This window comes from Quercus suber, unplaced genomic scaffold (genome assembly GCF_002906115.3).
Source record: "Quercus suber isolate HL8 unplaced genomic scaffold, Cork oak 2.0 scaffold_294, whole genome shotgun sequence".
NCBI lineage: Eukaryota > Viridiplantae > Streptophyta > Magnoliopsida > Fagales > Fagaceae > Quercus > Quercus suber.
In genome coordinates, this window is record NW_027069750.1 from 750,134 (window position 1) to 762,362 (window position 12,229).

Below are 12,229 nucleotides of genomic sequence, written 5' to 3' on the forward strand. Positions count from 1 at the left end.
TTTTCTTGCATCTCTACTTTAGGTTGATGAATTTTTGCATTATTTAAAACTCTACTTTGGGTTAATGCAATTAAGTTATGTTTTTAAGTTGTTATATTTTTTTTCTTCTCTTTGATTTCAATAAGAATATAATGTAATTGTATTACATAACATAACATGATTTGGATAATTTGGTGTTTATTACAATATTGTTTACTTTTAATTTTTTTCTTCTCGTATTATTTTCTATAAATTTGATATTATTCTCTCTCATTTTCTCTCTTGAAATAAAGTGGTTATTTTCTCTCTCTTGATTTTTTTACTATTTCTTGCAACTCTACTTTATATTGATGTATCATTGTGATTTTTTTAAACTCTATTTTGGATTCATATGCTTTGGTGTTGTATTTTTTAGTTCACCATTACAAGTAATCTCTCTCTTTCTCTCATAGTTTTAGTTTGATTTTTGTCTGAGTTAATACTTGATTATTTTGGAAGTAAGAATTTGAGTTTATATCATAACACAATCTTGGATATGCTAATTACGTATAGATCGACATTCGGTCTAGTTCGGTCTACTTCAATTTACTTCGGTCTAGTTTGTTCTACTTCACTTCAATTAGGTCCGTTCAGTCTACTTTGGTCGATTCAATCTAATTCGGTCCATTTGGTAAAGTTCAGTCTATTTCAGTCCATTCGGTAAAGTTCGATCTATTTCAGTCCATTCGGTTTACTTCTGTCAATTCAGTCTCGTTCAGTCCACTTTAGTCTATTCTATTCAATTCAGTCCAATTTGGTCTATTCGGTTCACTTCGGTCTATGCAGTTCATTTGGTCTATTTCAAATCACTTAGGTCCAATTCGGTGTACCTACTTAAGAATGGGAAAATACAAGTTTGGGTCGAGAGTGTTATCAATTATTTGAGTAATATCTATTATAATTATATATAAGTTCTAGTTATCATAATAATCTCCTTAAGAGAATGAGAATTTGAATAATAATTTTGAAACTTAAAAATTTTAATTGTACCAAAAGAAACTAGAAAATATAATACATAATAAAAATAGTTAGAAGAATATAGACCATTTCAATAAAACAATAATATCAATCAAAAACATCAAAAATAATAATATTATATATTTGTAAAAATAGAGTGATGGAAATTACTTTTTGAAATTGTTTAATTTTCAGGGAGAACAAATTATCTACAATAAAATTTAGAGGATAAATTATATGTGGGAGGAACGAATCTTTCCCCAATCAAGTATTGTTCGCTTTGGGAATGAGCCGAGGAGTCGATGCCACCCTCACGAATTTGTTCAATCCCAAATCAAGGAGAGACGCCTTCCACCATTGCTCATCCACTAGATTCAACTTACTAAAGTTCTCTCTCGTCTAAAATGAAGCTCTTTTTCATCTAAAGCTCTTTCTCTCTCTCTTTCTCAGATCAAAATCTCTATCTCTATCTCTCTTTCGGCTTTCCTCTTTGGATTTGGGTTTAGAGAAAGAGATGGTGGGTGCAGTACTGAGACAACACGGTGAAGAACGTGTTGGCCGAATCGTCAATGACGGCAGTGGCAAGCAAATAGCGCGTGGCGAAAATAAGTGTCGATGAGTCGCGGTAGGTTTTTTCCGCCAAAATGAAGCGGAATTCAAAGACGGTGCCCTTAGGGTGGGTGACATTGACGAAAGGATTGGCATGGACATACACGTTGTAAAGGTTTTTGGAAGGGGCATTTTGGAAAAACTGCTGCTAGAGAGGGGCGAAGTGGAGGTCAGAGTTGGTAAGGAAGAGGAAAGCGATCTTGAGTTTGGGGTTTTTGCTATTTAGGTTTGCTTGGGTCTGTAAATTTGGATTAAGGCGTGTAAGGACTTTGGGAATGTTGAAGGTATTTTGAATCCTTGAAGGTCTTTGTGTTTGTAATGGAAATGTGCAAGAATGACAGAGTAATTGTTGGATGTCTTTGTGTTTTGTAACTCTGTGGGCATGTCTTTGTGTTTGTAAATCTGACTAATTTTATGGGTTTTGTTGCTAAGGAAATATAAGAAAAGAGAAAAAAAAATATTGATTTTTTAAATTTCTGGGCAAGGTTTGCTGGGAAGAAAATGAAGAACATGATTGATGAGGAAGAACACATGTTATAGATTCTTCGTGTTCTTCCCAAAAAAAGAGAAACAAAATTAATTTAATTCCTTTTTTTTTTTTTTAAATAAGAAGGTTAGAAATTTTTTATATTATTTTATCTGATGTGGCTTTTTTAATAATATTTTAATTCCTCCGTCAGCCACATCAGCTTTCCCCGTTAGTTAGGTGACGGAAAGGACTTAAATGTCATGCATTAATTGGTTTAGGGACTAAAAATGATAAAAATAAAATGTAGGGACCAAAATGGAAAAAAGTCAAAATGTAGGGACTATATATATATATATATGATAATAAATTTGGATTTAGAATAAGTGCTCTCAACCCAAACATGTCTTTTCCTTATATGTAAGTACACAAAAATGAACCAAAGTACACCAAAATAGACCGTAGTGGACACAAATGGACTGAATTAGACTAACTGGAACAAAATGGACTGAATAGGAACAAATGGGAATAAGGTGGACCGAATTGGGCCGAAGTGGCCCAAATATAATAGAGTGGATGAATATGGACCGAAAAGGATTGAAGGAGATCAAAGAAGAACGAATGTATAGATTAGGACCAAAGTGCACATAATGGGCTGAATAGAAACAAATAGGACTTAATGGGATCAACGTGGATAAAATAGGACCAATGTCAACTAAATAAGATCAAAGTGGACAGAATAAACCGAATAGGACCAATTTGGACCAAATAAGACTAAAGTGGACAAAATAGGACCAATGTGGACTGACAACTGAATAGGATCAAACTGGATTGAATAGAACCAAAGAGGACAAAATGGATGGAATAGGGCCAAATAAGACTTTTGAATATTTATCATTTGTATTGCATATTTAAGGCTCATATTTCTAAATTCTAATGTTTATTTTATTTGTATTTTTTAACTCAAAACTAAAGAGTTTTTAGCCCAAATATGATAAAATTTCATATTTTTCAACCCAAAAATAAATATACAAAAAAAAAATAATTAGAGCTAAACTTGAAAAGGCAAATTACAAAAAGAATCAATTTAAGGCTCAATTTATCCAAAATGGATCGAAGAGGACCAAAATTGATCAAATTGACCAAATTGAACTGAGTGGGATTGACGTGGACCAAATAGAAATTATTTAATATTTAGAGAATACAAAATATCTTCAACAAATTTTAGAGAATAAGATATACATTACATTTTAATTACAAAATAATTATTTATTCCTACACATCGCATGAATCTGCGTCTAATCTATATTATTACTAAAAACTGAAATGTAGCATTTAATGTTGCAACGCTCCCGTTGAGCTACATTAGCAGTCATGTCATTACCCTTCTTTTTTTCTAAAATTTTCCCATAATTTTAAAATACTTTTTCTAAATATTTCTCATAATTTTAAAATACTACTAAAAAGAAATGATTTCCAATCCTATCTGCACCATAAAGCCCAATCTTACGTTAATGCTGTTAATGTTGTCTTTAATGCTATCCCCTCTATGTCTCCCCTCCTTCTCCTTTTGCTCTTCTTGTCTTTCATGTTTTCAAAACTTCAAAATTTCACCTTTCTAACGCCAAACTCTCTCTCTTCCCTACTTGGTCTCTTCATCTCCTCTAAATCACTTCTTCATACCTATTCAATTGCCACTTTGCTAAAAAAATTAGAATCCTTACTAGGTATGCATTATCTCTTTCTCTTGTAATTAACATTTTGCTATTCTTTCTACTAATTTAGCATTAATTTAGACCTTCTTCAAATCTGTCTCTTGATTAATGGTGATTCTTCCTATTCCCGATCAAAAGGTTTTTCAAAACGTTCAATTTTTGCCTATTGGAAATAGAACACCCATTGCTTTATTTTTCTATATATATATATATATATATATCTCTGCAATCTCTCTTCCTCCATAGATAAAGAGCCTATCAGCCTAACCTATATCAATGCAGAATCCAATCCTTCTCACTAATAAGCCCCCACGAAATTATCATATTTAAAGCCATGGATATTTGTTGTGGGGTTCTCAAAAAAAAAAAAAAAAAAAAAAAAAAAAAAAAAAAACAAAACCCAAAAGCTTTTAGAATCAAAGCCCTTCAACCTCCAAACCAAAACGTTGTCAACGTTAAAGAAGTGCTTGAACAAGCTGTAATTCGGTTCTCACAGGTTCATATTAGATATATATATATATATATATATATTTGGGTACTTATAACCATTGTTGAAACTTCAACCACCATGAGATGCTGTCAAACCATGAGATTGTCTCTGTCTTACCATAAGATTGTCTCTGTCTCTCTTGCTCTCGCTGCATTTTCTCCATTTCTACAAGTCTTCTTTGCTTGACTATTATGGTGAAGGTTTTGGCTGTTGCAGAAGATGGATGGTTTGCTTGACCCACTAAATGCTTAGGCAAGCTTAGCTGTCAATCACTTTATAGTGTGTCAAATGCTTGCAAGCCGTCAACCACTTATTTCCTTCATAAATTGCCTTGGCTTGGGCTTGTGTTTTTACTTAATCAGCTTTTTAATTGGCGAACAAGCCAATGTCCGCCCCTCTTCAATTTTGTATATATATATATATATATTTAATTTCATAAGTGATCAATGGGGTGGGTATAATAAAAAAGGACAATCAATATTTATTTATGTTTGCTTTTGATTAAAAATTACTTATTTGTCTTATGAAAGTTATGATATTAAAAAAACATTTGAAAGATAGATATATATATATATATATATTTGAATTATTTAGTCAATTTTTATATTTTACTAATTTAATCTATTTATTTATTTTTTAATAATTATTAAATTAATTATGACGTTCATCATGTTCGATCTCAGTCCGATTTTAAAAACCTTAAACCTCTCCTTTTTACAGTTCTTTGAACGGTCTGAATTTTAAAATCATGTCTATAAATGACAATGCCATAGACAATCTCTACCCACTTGGTGTCACAAATCCTATTTGGTCCCTCAAGACATTGTCTTTGCTTGAATATATGTCATTGGTATAACAAATTGGAGAGCAAATTATGGAGAGAGATCACAACTTTTCTTTTCTTTGTTTCTCATGAAAAAAGTATATGGGAAAATGGTTTCTTTTTTCTAAATTTGCTAGGCTGTGGTCGGTCATGATTATTGAGAGTTGGAGTTGTTTGGTTGTTGACGATAAATGCATGAATGTTCTTAGGAAATGGGTCATGAATGTTTTTAGGGTTTGACAAGTTAGTTGCCAGTTATAGCTTGTGTGTGTATGTTTTTTTTTTTTTTTTTTTTTTTTTAATATTTCACATTTTGGCATTGGAATAGTTGTTACATTGTAGGTATTACATATATTCACCAATGGTAGGAGATAAGGTCCTGAATTCTGCAGATTTAATTTTGAACTTATCCCAAAAAAATTATTTTTCTTTAATAATTAAAGTACTATACAAAGAATAAATAGAGGGCTTATGATATTATATGTATTTAAATTATAAGTAGGCAATTTTATCCAAACAAAAAAAAACATGTCTCAATTATGGCTTTGTGCAAAAAAAAAAAAAAAAAAAAAGTGTAGCAAATATGCTATTGCAATCCTGCTTTGTTTTTTAGTAGTTGTTTGTTTATTTTATTTTGGCCATACGAGGAATGCACATTGCATCGAAGTGTGCATTGTCATTTGTTGTTGGACTAATATGTTTTTCGTGTAAGGTTTTGTAATTCTATTTTAAAAATCAATGAACACTAGCCTTTTTAGATATTGAACACAGACTTCCAAAGATATGCTTGCTATTTTTCTACTTAAAATTTCCAATGTTTTATGAAATTAGAACTTCTCTTGAAGTAGGTGAATGAAGAGCCAGTTAAGGAAAGACGAAATGTGGCCTTGAGCAAGAGAAGATTGTGAACCATTCAAAATGAATTGATAAGGATAAATATTTAATACTAACGAATAAGGATAAATACAATAATAATACTCCTTTTCCCGATGACAACTTATTCTTATCCCACTTATTACCAAAATAACTTTAATTATTTACTAGTCCAAAATATCTTTAAACTTTACTATGCTAAAAAACATAAGCTAAAATATTAAGTGAGCCCAACAATTGCAGCTCCTGTTTCTCCTCATCTCAAAACTGAACATGGCACTAGCCTTTTTTCAAAGCCATCTATTATGCAGGTTTGGGCATTATTGTTAGAGATAGTCATAGTTCTCCTATTGTAGTCCATAATTAATTCATTGCCAAGGAAACCCATTATGGATGATTGTCATGCTCTATTGAGTGTTACACTCCTGTCACGAACTCTATATCAGGGATTTGATTGCTAAGTTTGCCAACTCACAATTGCTGGCATCAATTGGGTTGTAGAAACCATGCTTGAAGGAGATTTCGGATGTGTTAGAACAAATTCATGCTTTTTGTGAAATATGTTGGACATATATCCTATAGGACAGTTTCTAGATTGTGTAATAAGTAAGCGTAAGTGTTGGAGTTCTATCTCTTTTGAAATTTTTTTAATTAAAAAAAAAAAAAACTATTTAAGATGTTTCATAAATATTTCATTTTTGAAATTTTTCCGTGCATTGCACGGATTATCGACTAGTTATTTATAACATTCAAGCAATTAACTCTCACATAGACTTTTTAAGAACGTGAAGATTATTGATCGATATCATCGAGAGACTTATTATTTCAAATTGAATTTCCAACATGTGCATGTTAAAGAAGGTTCAAAAGAAAGTTTAGTTATGAGGCTAAAGCCTCCATGATCTCTTCATCATCTGCCATAGTCTGCAACGTCTCAAACGAAAGGCAAGCTTCAAAATATATGCTTCCTTCTTCTGCCCCAGGAAACACTGTTAACCTCCCATCTGACTTGTTTCCAAGACCACTCCGCACGGTGATGGGTCTTCCCCAACCAAAGTCATTACCGTAGACATTGAATCTCGGCGAGCTTCTAGTGATCAATGCATTACTTGTTACTTCTCCAATTGTTGATATCTTTGGGGCTTTTACCCAATCCTCTATATACTTCTTCACTTCTTCTCCTGTTTGAGAAGCAATCATCTTATTTATTTGCCAAGCCACCCAGCCTAGACCGTGTTCAAGAAGATTGCCCACTGTAGTTGTTACGTTCCCAAATTAAACCACATTTCCTACATATTCAGCTGGCAATGGTGGCTGTATTCTTTGCCTCAATCCCACAAGTACGCGGTAATGAACCTCTTGATTATCCCTGTAACGACGGCTGCGAACCACAGCTCGCCAAAGATTACCCAGTACTGCTTGAAGGGACGAGATGGTGGTGGTGCCCATTTCAGCATTGGCTTTTGCTTTGAGTAGTGCGATTTTCTCCTTGGAAAAATGAAATACTTTTTGGTTGAGTAGTGTAGGAAAGGATCTCTCATCAGAGATTTCATTGGGATGGACAGGAAAATGAATGGGGAAATTGACAATACCATTGAAAAAACACCGTCGGAAAATTGGAGGAAACAATTGTGATGTGGGATTAATTATGTTACCTCTTGATATTTCCGACCACGTGTTAAAGAAATGCCAGAATGAACTGCCATCCACTACACAATGATTTATAGTGCAACCGATGAAAATACCATCAATAGGCTCAGTTACTGGCACACCCAAACCCAACAATGGCTTGCAGGCTTGGAAATGCCTTGGTAGTTCAATACGCCATTCATCAAAAGGGAGGAGTTGACAATGTCTGGAACATATATGGGATCAAGGATATCTGCCACAGTGAGATCATCCACCACTGCATGTACAAACCGGGCTCCAAGGTTATTGCAGTCAAGAAAAAAAGAAATAGTCTTGTCATCATTGTTTTCAACCATGACAAGGCGACCAGCAAGAGGGTAGAATATATCTAATGTGCGGGACAAAGAGGTTTTCAGGTGATCAATCACACTGCCACCTTTTAGTTCTTTTTCTTGTGAAGGTGTAGGTTTAAAGAAAAGGAGGCCCCTTTGGATAGGATCAAATAAGAGCATTTGGAGATCCCAAAGAGTTAACTCAATTCTTCGAGTTAACTCGTTGGGAGTCGCTGCTGCTCGGATGGTACTTGTGGATATGAAGCGAATGTGTGTCATCTCTGCTTCGATCAAACTACTGGTAATAGATGAGTGCATTTGGAAGCATTGAGAATTAATGGCTATAAAAGGAGCTCAATGAGAACCGTAGATGATTCTCAAGGCGATGAAGTGGCAAAAGGGATCCCAGCAATGTCATTATCAAAGTTGTGGCATTTGCTACAAGTCCTCTGTCCACCGTAAGTGAACATTGAAATCTTGGCCACCGACATTATCTTATTTTGGCCAGCTAAGTTCGACAGAATAGCTTCGTTTTTTTCCTAATTCTAAATCTTTAATTTTAAATAAAATACAAATCCATCTCTTTCTTTCTGTGGAAGGGATTGTTATTTATATTACAACTGGAGATACTCACTGACGTGTTGCGCAATGAATTCTAATATCAATTGTTATGATTTTGGTCAATCAAAAGACAAAAAAAATTGTTATGATTTTGGACTAGCTTAAATAAAGCTAAGAACACTCTTTAAATAAAACTCAGTTGTATTGATTCTGTGAAAATGATTACAATGAACTGAATAGATACAAAGCATTAGGCTATTGGGTAAAAAGCTTAAGTGATATCGCGCGGTTTCCATAGAGCAATTACTGAAACTTATTACAAAACGGTGCCATGAAGTTCATTAACTCCTTATTTAATTTGCATGTCGCCGTCTTGTTATCATTCTTCAAGGAACTAGCAAACGGCTGCGTTTTATGTTCCAACTTTCCTTTGTCTTCAACATAAGGAAATAAAATATTTACACTAAACAACAATATTTAACGTGGTTCGGCCAATTTCATATTTAAGACAACACCAACCAAAATATCCACTATTTATAATATAGATTTCAATCACACTTGATCAAACCTTACAATTCAAACAAACCTCACCAACATAAACAAAAAGGGTCAAAAACCTCACACACAAACTCATAATCCTAAAATCCCAATATACACCAATAATGTTTTTCATGTTTCAACCCAAAAATCTACTATATTATTTTTTGAAAAAAAAACTCACTCATATTCTTCTAGGATTCTTCTTCTCTTCTCATGTGGGAGGATCCTTAAGCAAAAAGTCACCAAATTCTTTGCAATAATGTCTATTTATAAGACTCCAAGTATATTTCATGATAGACAAGGAATATCCAATTACTTTTTCAACAAAAACATTTTCTTAGGAAACCAAAACTAAAACTAATTAGGAATTTGAGACAAATATCTATCTTGACATCTTATTCTTGTGATACCAAAAAAACTGGTCAAATGACATAATATTTTGACTCCGAGCCATCTTGGCTCCATAACCTTCGTACTGTTCATATATTAGCTCACCTGGTATGTAAAAACAAAGAGGATATCTCATAAAGAGGAAAAGAGAGCAAATTACTTACAAAACAAGGGGCAATTTATTTATTTATTTATTTTAACTCAGTAAATATTAGAATCTGGGCTTTTACTTGCCTCACTTTCTTTAGTAGGTGCTTCGGCCTGTCAAGTAACAAACACATTATTTTTCCCTTACAGTTTGACAGGCTCAAAAAGGATTAAGAAACTAGAGAGAGGGCTGAAGGGGCAAAACAAGATTTCCATGAGCTAGAACAATAGTGAAACGAGTTTGAAAATGGACCAACATTTTCTTTCCTATTTCATTTTTGGAGAGAGGTTTGAGGTGTGTAGACTTGCAAAAATTATGAGTTTATGTGATTTTCTTTGTAGAGAAACTCTTGTTTAACACTCACTAGCTACCCAACTCGTACAAGTATCCTTTGAAATCGTGTTTTAAAAACTCGATTTCAACTCACATTGCACTACTTATAGGCTGAGTATCAATAGTGAAAGCGTGACAGTCATTATGCATTGCATTAGACTTGAGGCGCTTTTGAAATAAATCCTTTCTATTACCCAGTTCCTATAAATACGTGCTGTTGGAAATGAAGCCCAATCTTGCACTTAGAGAACATGGGCTACAAAGCCCAACAGGAGTATTAAGCCTAATCCATGAAGTTGAAATCAAGTGAGTTGTAAGGCCCATTTCCGTGATGGAAGAGTTTACAGGCACAAGGCCGAATCCGTGAAGTGGAAAAGACATGGACTTTTGAAGCCCAACTTGTGAGCTGAAGCAGCCGGTCCCTCCATGAGATCTGTTTAAACTAGAGATAGCAGATAGGAGGATTCAATACCCATTTTCTGAAGCGAAATTATCGGGTTTGAAGCCCACTTATTAGATGGATTTCTGACTTTCTTACTGGTTCCTTAAAAAAAAAAAAAAAAAATTTCTTACTTGCACTCTATTTGTTTCAACATTAACGTATTTTGATAAATTATTCATTTTTCAGATAGTATTTTATGGAAAATTATCTCATTTTCTAGTGTTTGGTAACAACCTTGAAAATGGGCTTCAGAACGTTTTCTAGTGTTTGGTATCCACAATTTTTTTAACATTTCTTGTATAATTTAAAACATGTATAATATGCATATTGTGTAAACCCACATAATGTAATCAATATAAATAAATAATAAAAAAAACCAAGAACGAATTTGGTTTTCAAACTAAAATTTTGACAACAGATACAATCAAAATTAGCTATCCAATTTTTTTGATCTCAAATACTCATTTTGTTCATGTATATGAACAATATTTTTGATAAGTAATGTAAGAAATTTTATTAGAAAAAAACCAACCAAGTACACTGGAAGTGTACTATAGTGGCACAAATCAAGAGCAAAAAAAAAAAATATATATATATATATATATTTAACCATACTTCTTATAATTCAAAATAACCATTATACCCATAAGTTNCTATATATATATATTTATTTTTCTTAATATTAAATAAAAAGTTTATGATCCTAAAAGTGTTGATTAGGAAAGTTAGCCCAAAATAAGGAAAAATTAGCTCAGTAGTTTAAAACTTGATCTAAACACAAAGGAAAAATCAGTTTTGGGTTGAGCAGGAAAACACAAAATTTGAAAAATATACCAACTTTAAACCATATCTTATACATCACATCGCACCTGTGACGGTAAAAATGAAGTGCGGTGCGATTATAGTTTTTGCTAAACGCACTGCAAAATGCAGTAAAAATGGACCAAAATTGCACAGTACTATATCGCAACAAGAAGTGTGATAATCAAGCAGCATCATTTTTTAAAGTCAAGATTTCCAAAATAATAAACGAATACTAAGCAGATTTACTCATTAACGCTCATTAACGCACTTGGAACAAAGCACTTGCTCATTAACGCTCACTAAAGCCTTATTATTCGAACATTAAGTGTGCTTTTTGGGACAAATTATAACTTAACTCTTTTTTTCGTTTTAACTGTTATGTAAAGTTTTTAAAAACTTCACTTTTTCTTGTTTTTTTTTAAAGTATAAGTATATTTTAGCACACTTAAAAAAAAGTGATCAACAAGCTAAATAAGCTGTTAAGATTGAGTTGAAACATTTGGAGTCCAATGCTCTGTTTGTTTTGATAGAAAACTTTTTATAAAGATAGTTTTTCATATTTTAGTGTTTGATAACATAAAAAATAAATAAAATAAAAAAAATAATTGGTCAACGGAAAATTATCTTTGGTCAATGAAAAACTCTTATAAAAATAAGGCTTATTTTCTATAGTTTGTTTTCCAAAAAAAAAAAAAAAAAAAGGAAAACAGTCTATCTCTCATGCGGCACATAATTCCTATAAATATTATCTTTTCTGACTCAGGAAACAATATTTTCTTTCGCTCATTCAGCCTCTCACAATACATCTCTCATTTCTTCTCTTCCTTTTTTTTTTTTTTCTTCTCTTCTCACACCTCACTATCACCCCTCTAGCCTCATCTCTTCCCAAAATTTCTCTCTCTATCTGCCTCTCTTCTCTTTTTTCTCCCTATTTCTTCTCTCGTCTATAATACCATTTCGTAATAAGGTTTTTTTTTTTTTCTCTCACAGATCTGTCAATAGTTCTATAACAATTTTTGGTATTTATCAAACTATTTGGCCTATGTGGCATTTTGAATTATTTAAAATGTAACTTATGGGTATAATGGTTATTTTGATC

General features: G+C 32.7%; 1 pseudogene; it reads right to left on the reverse strand.

Moving 5' to 3' along the window:
• Positions 1-6,766: 6,766 nt before the first annotated feature.
• Positions 6,767-8,200, reverse strand: LOC112025519 (uncharacterized acetyltransferase At3g50280-like; annotated as a pseudogene).
• Positions 8,201-12,229: the final 4,029 nt, after the last annotated feature.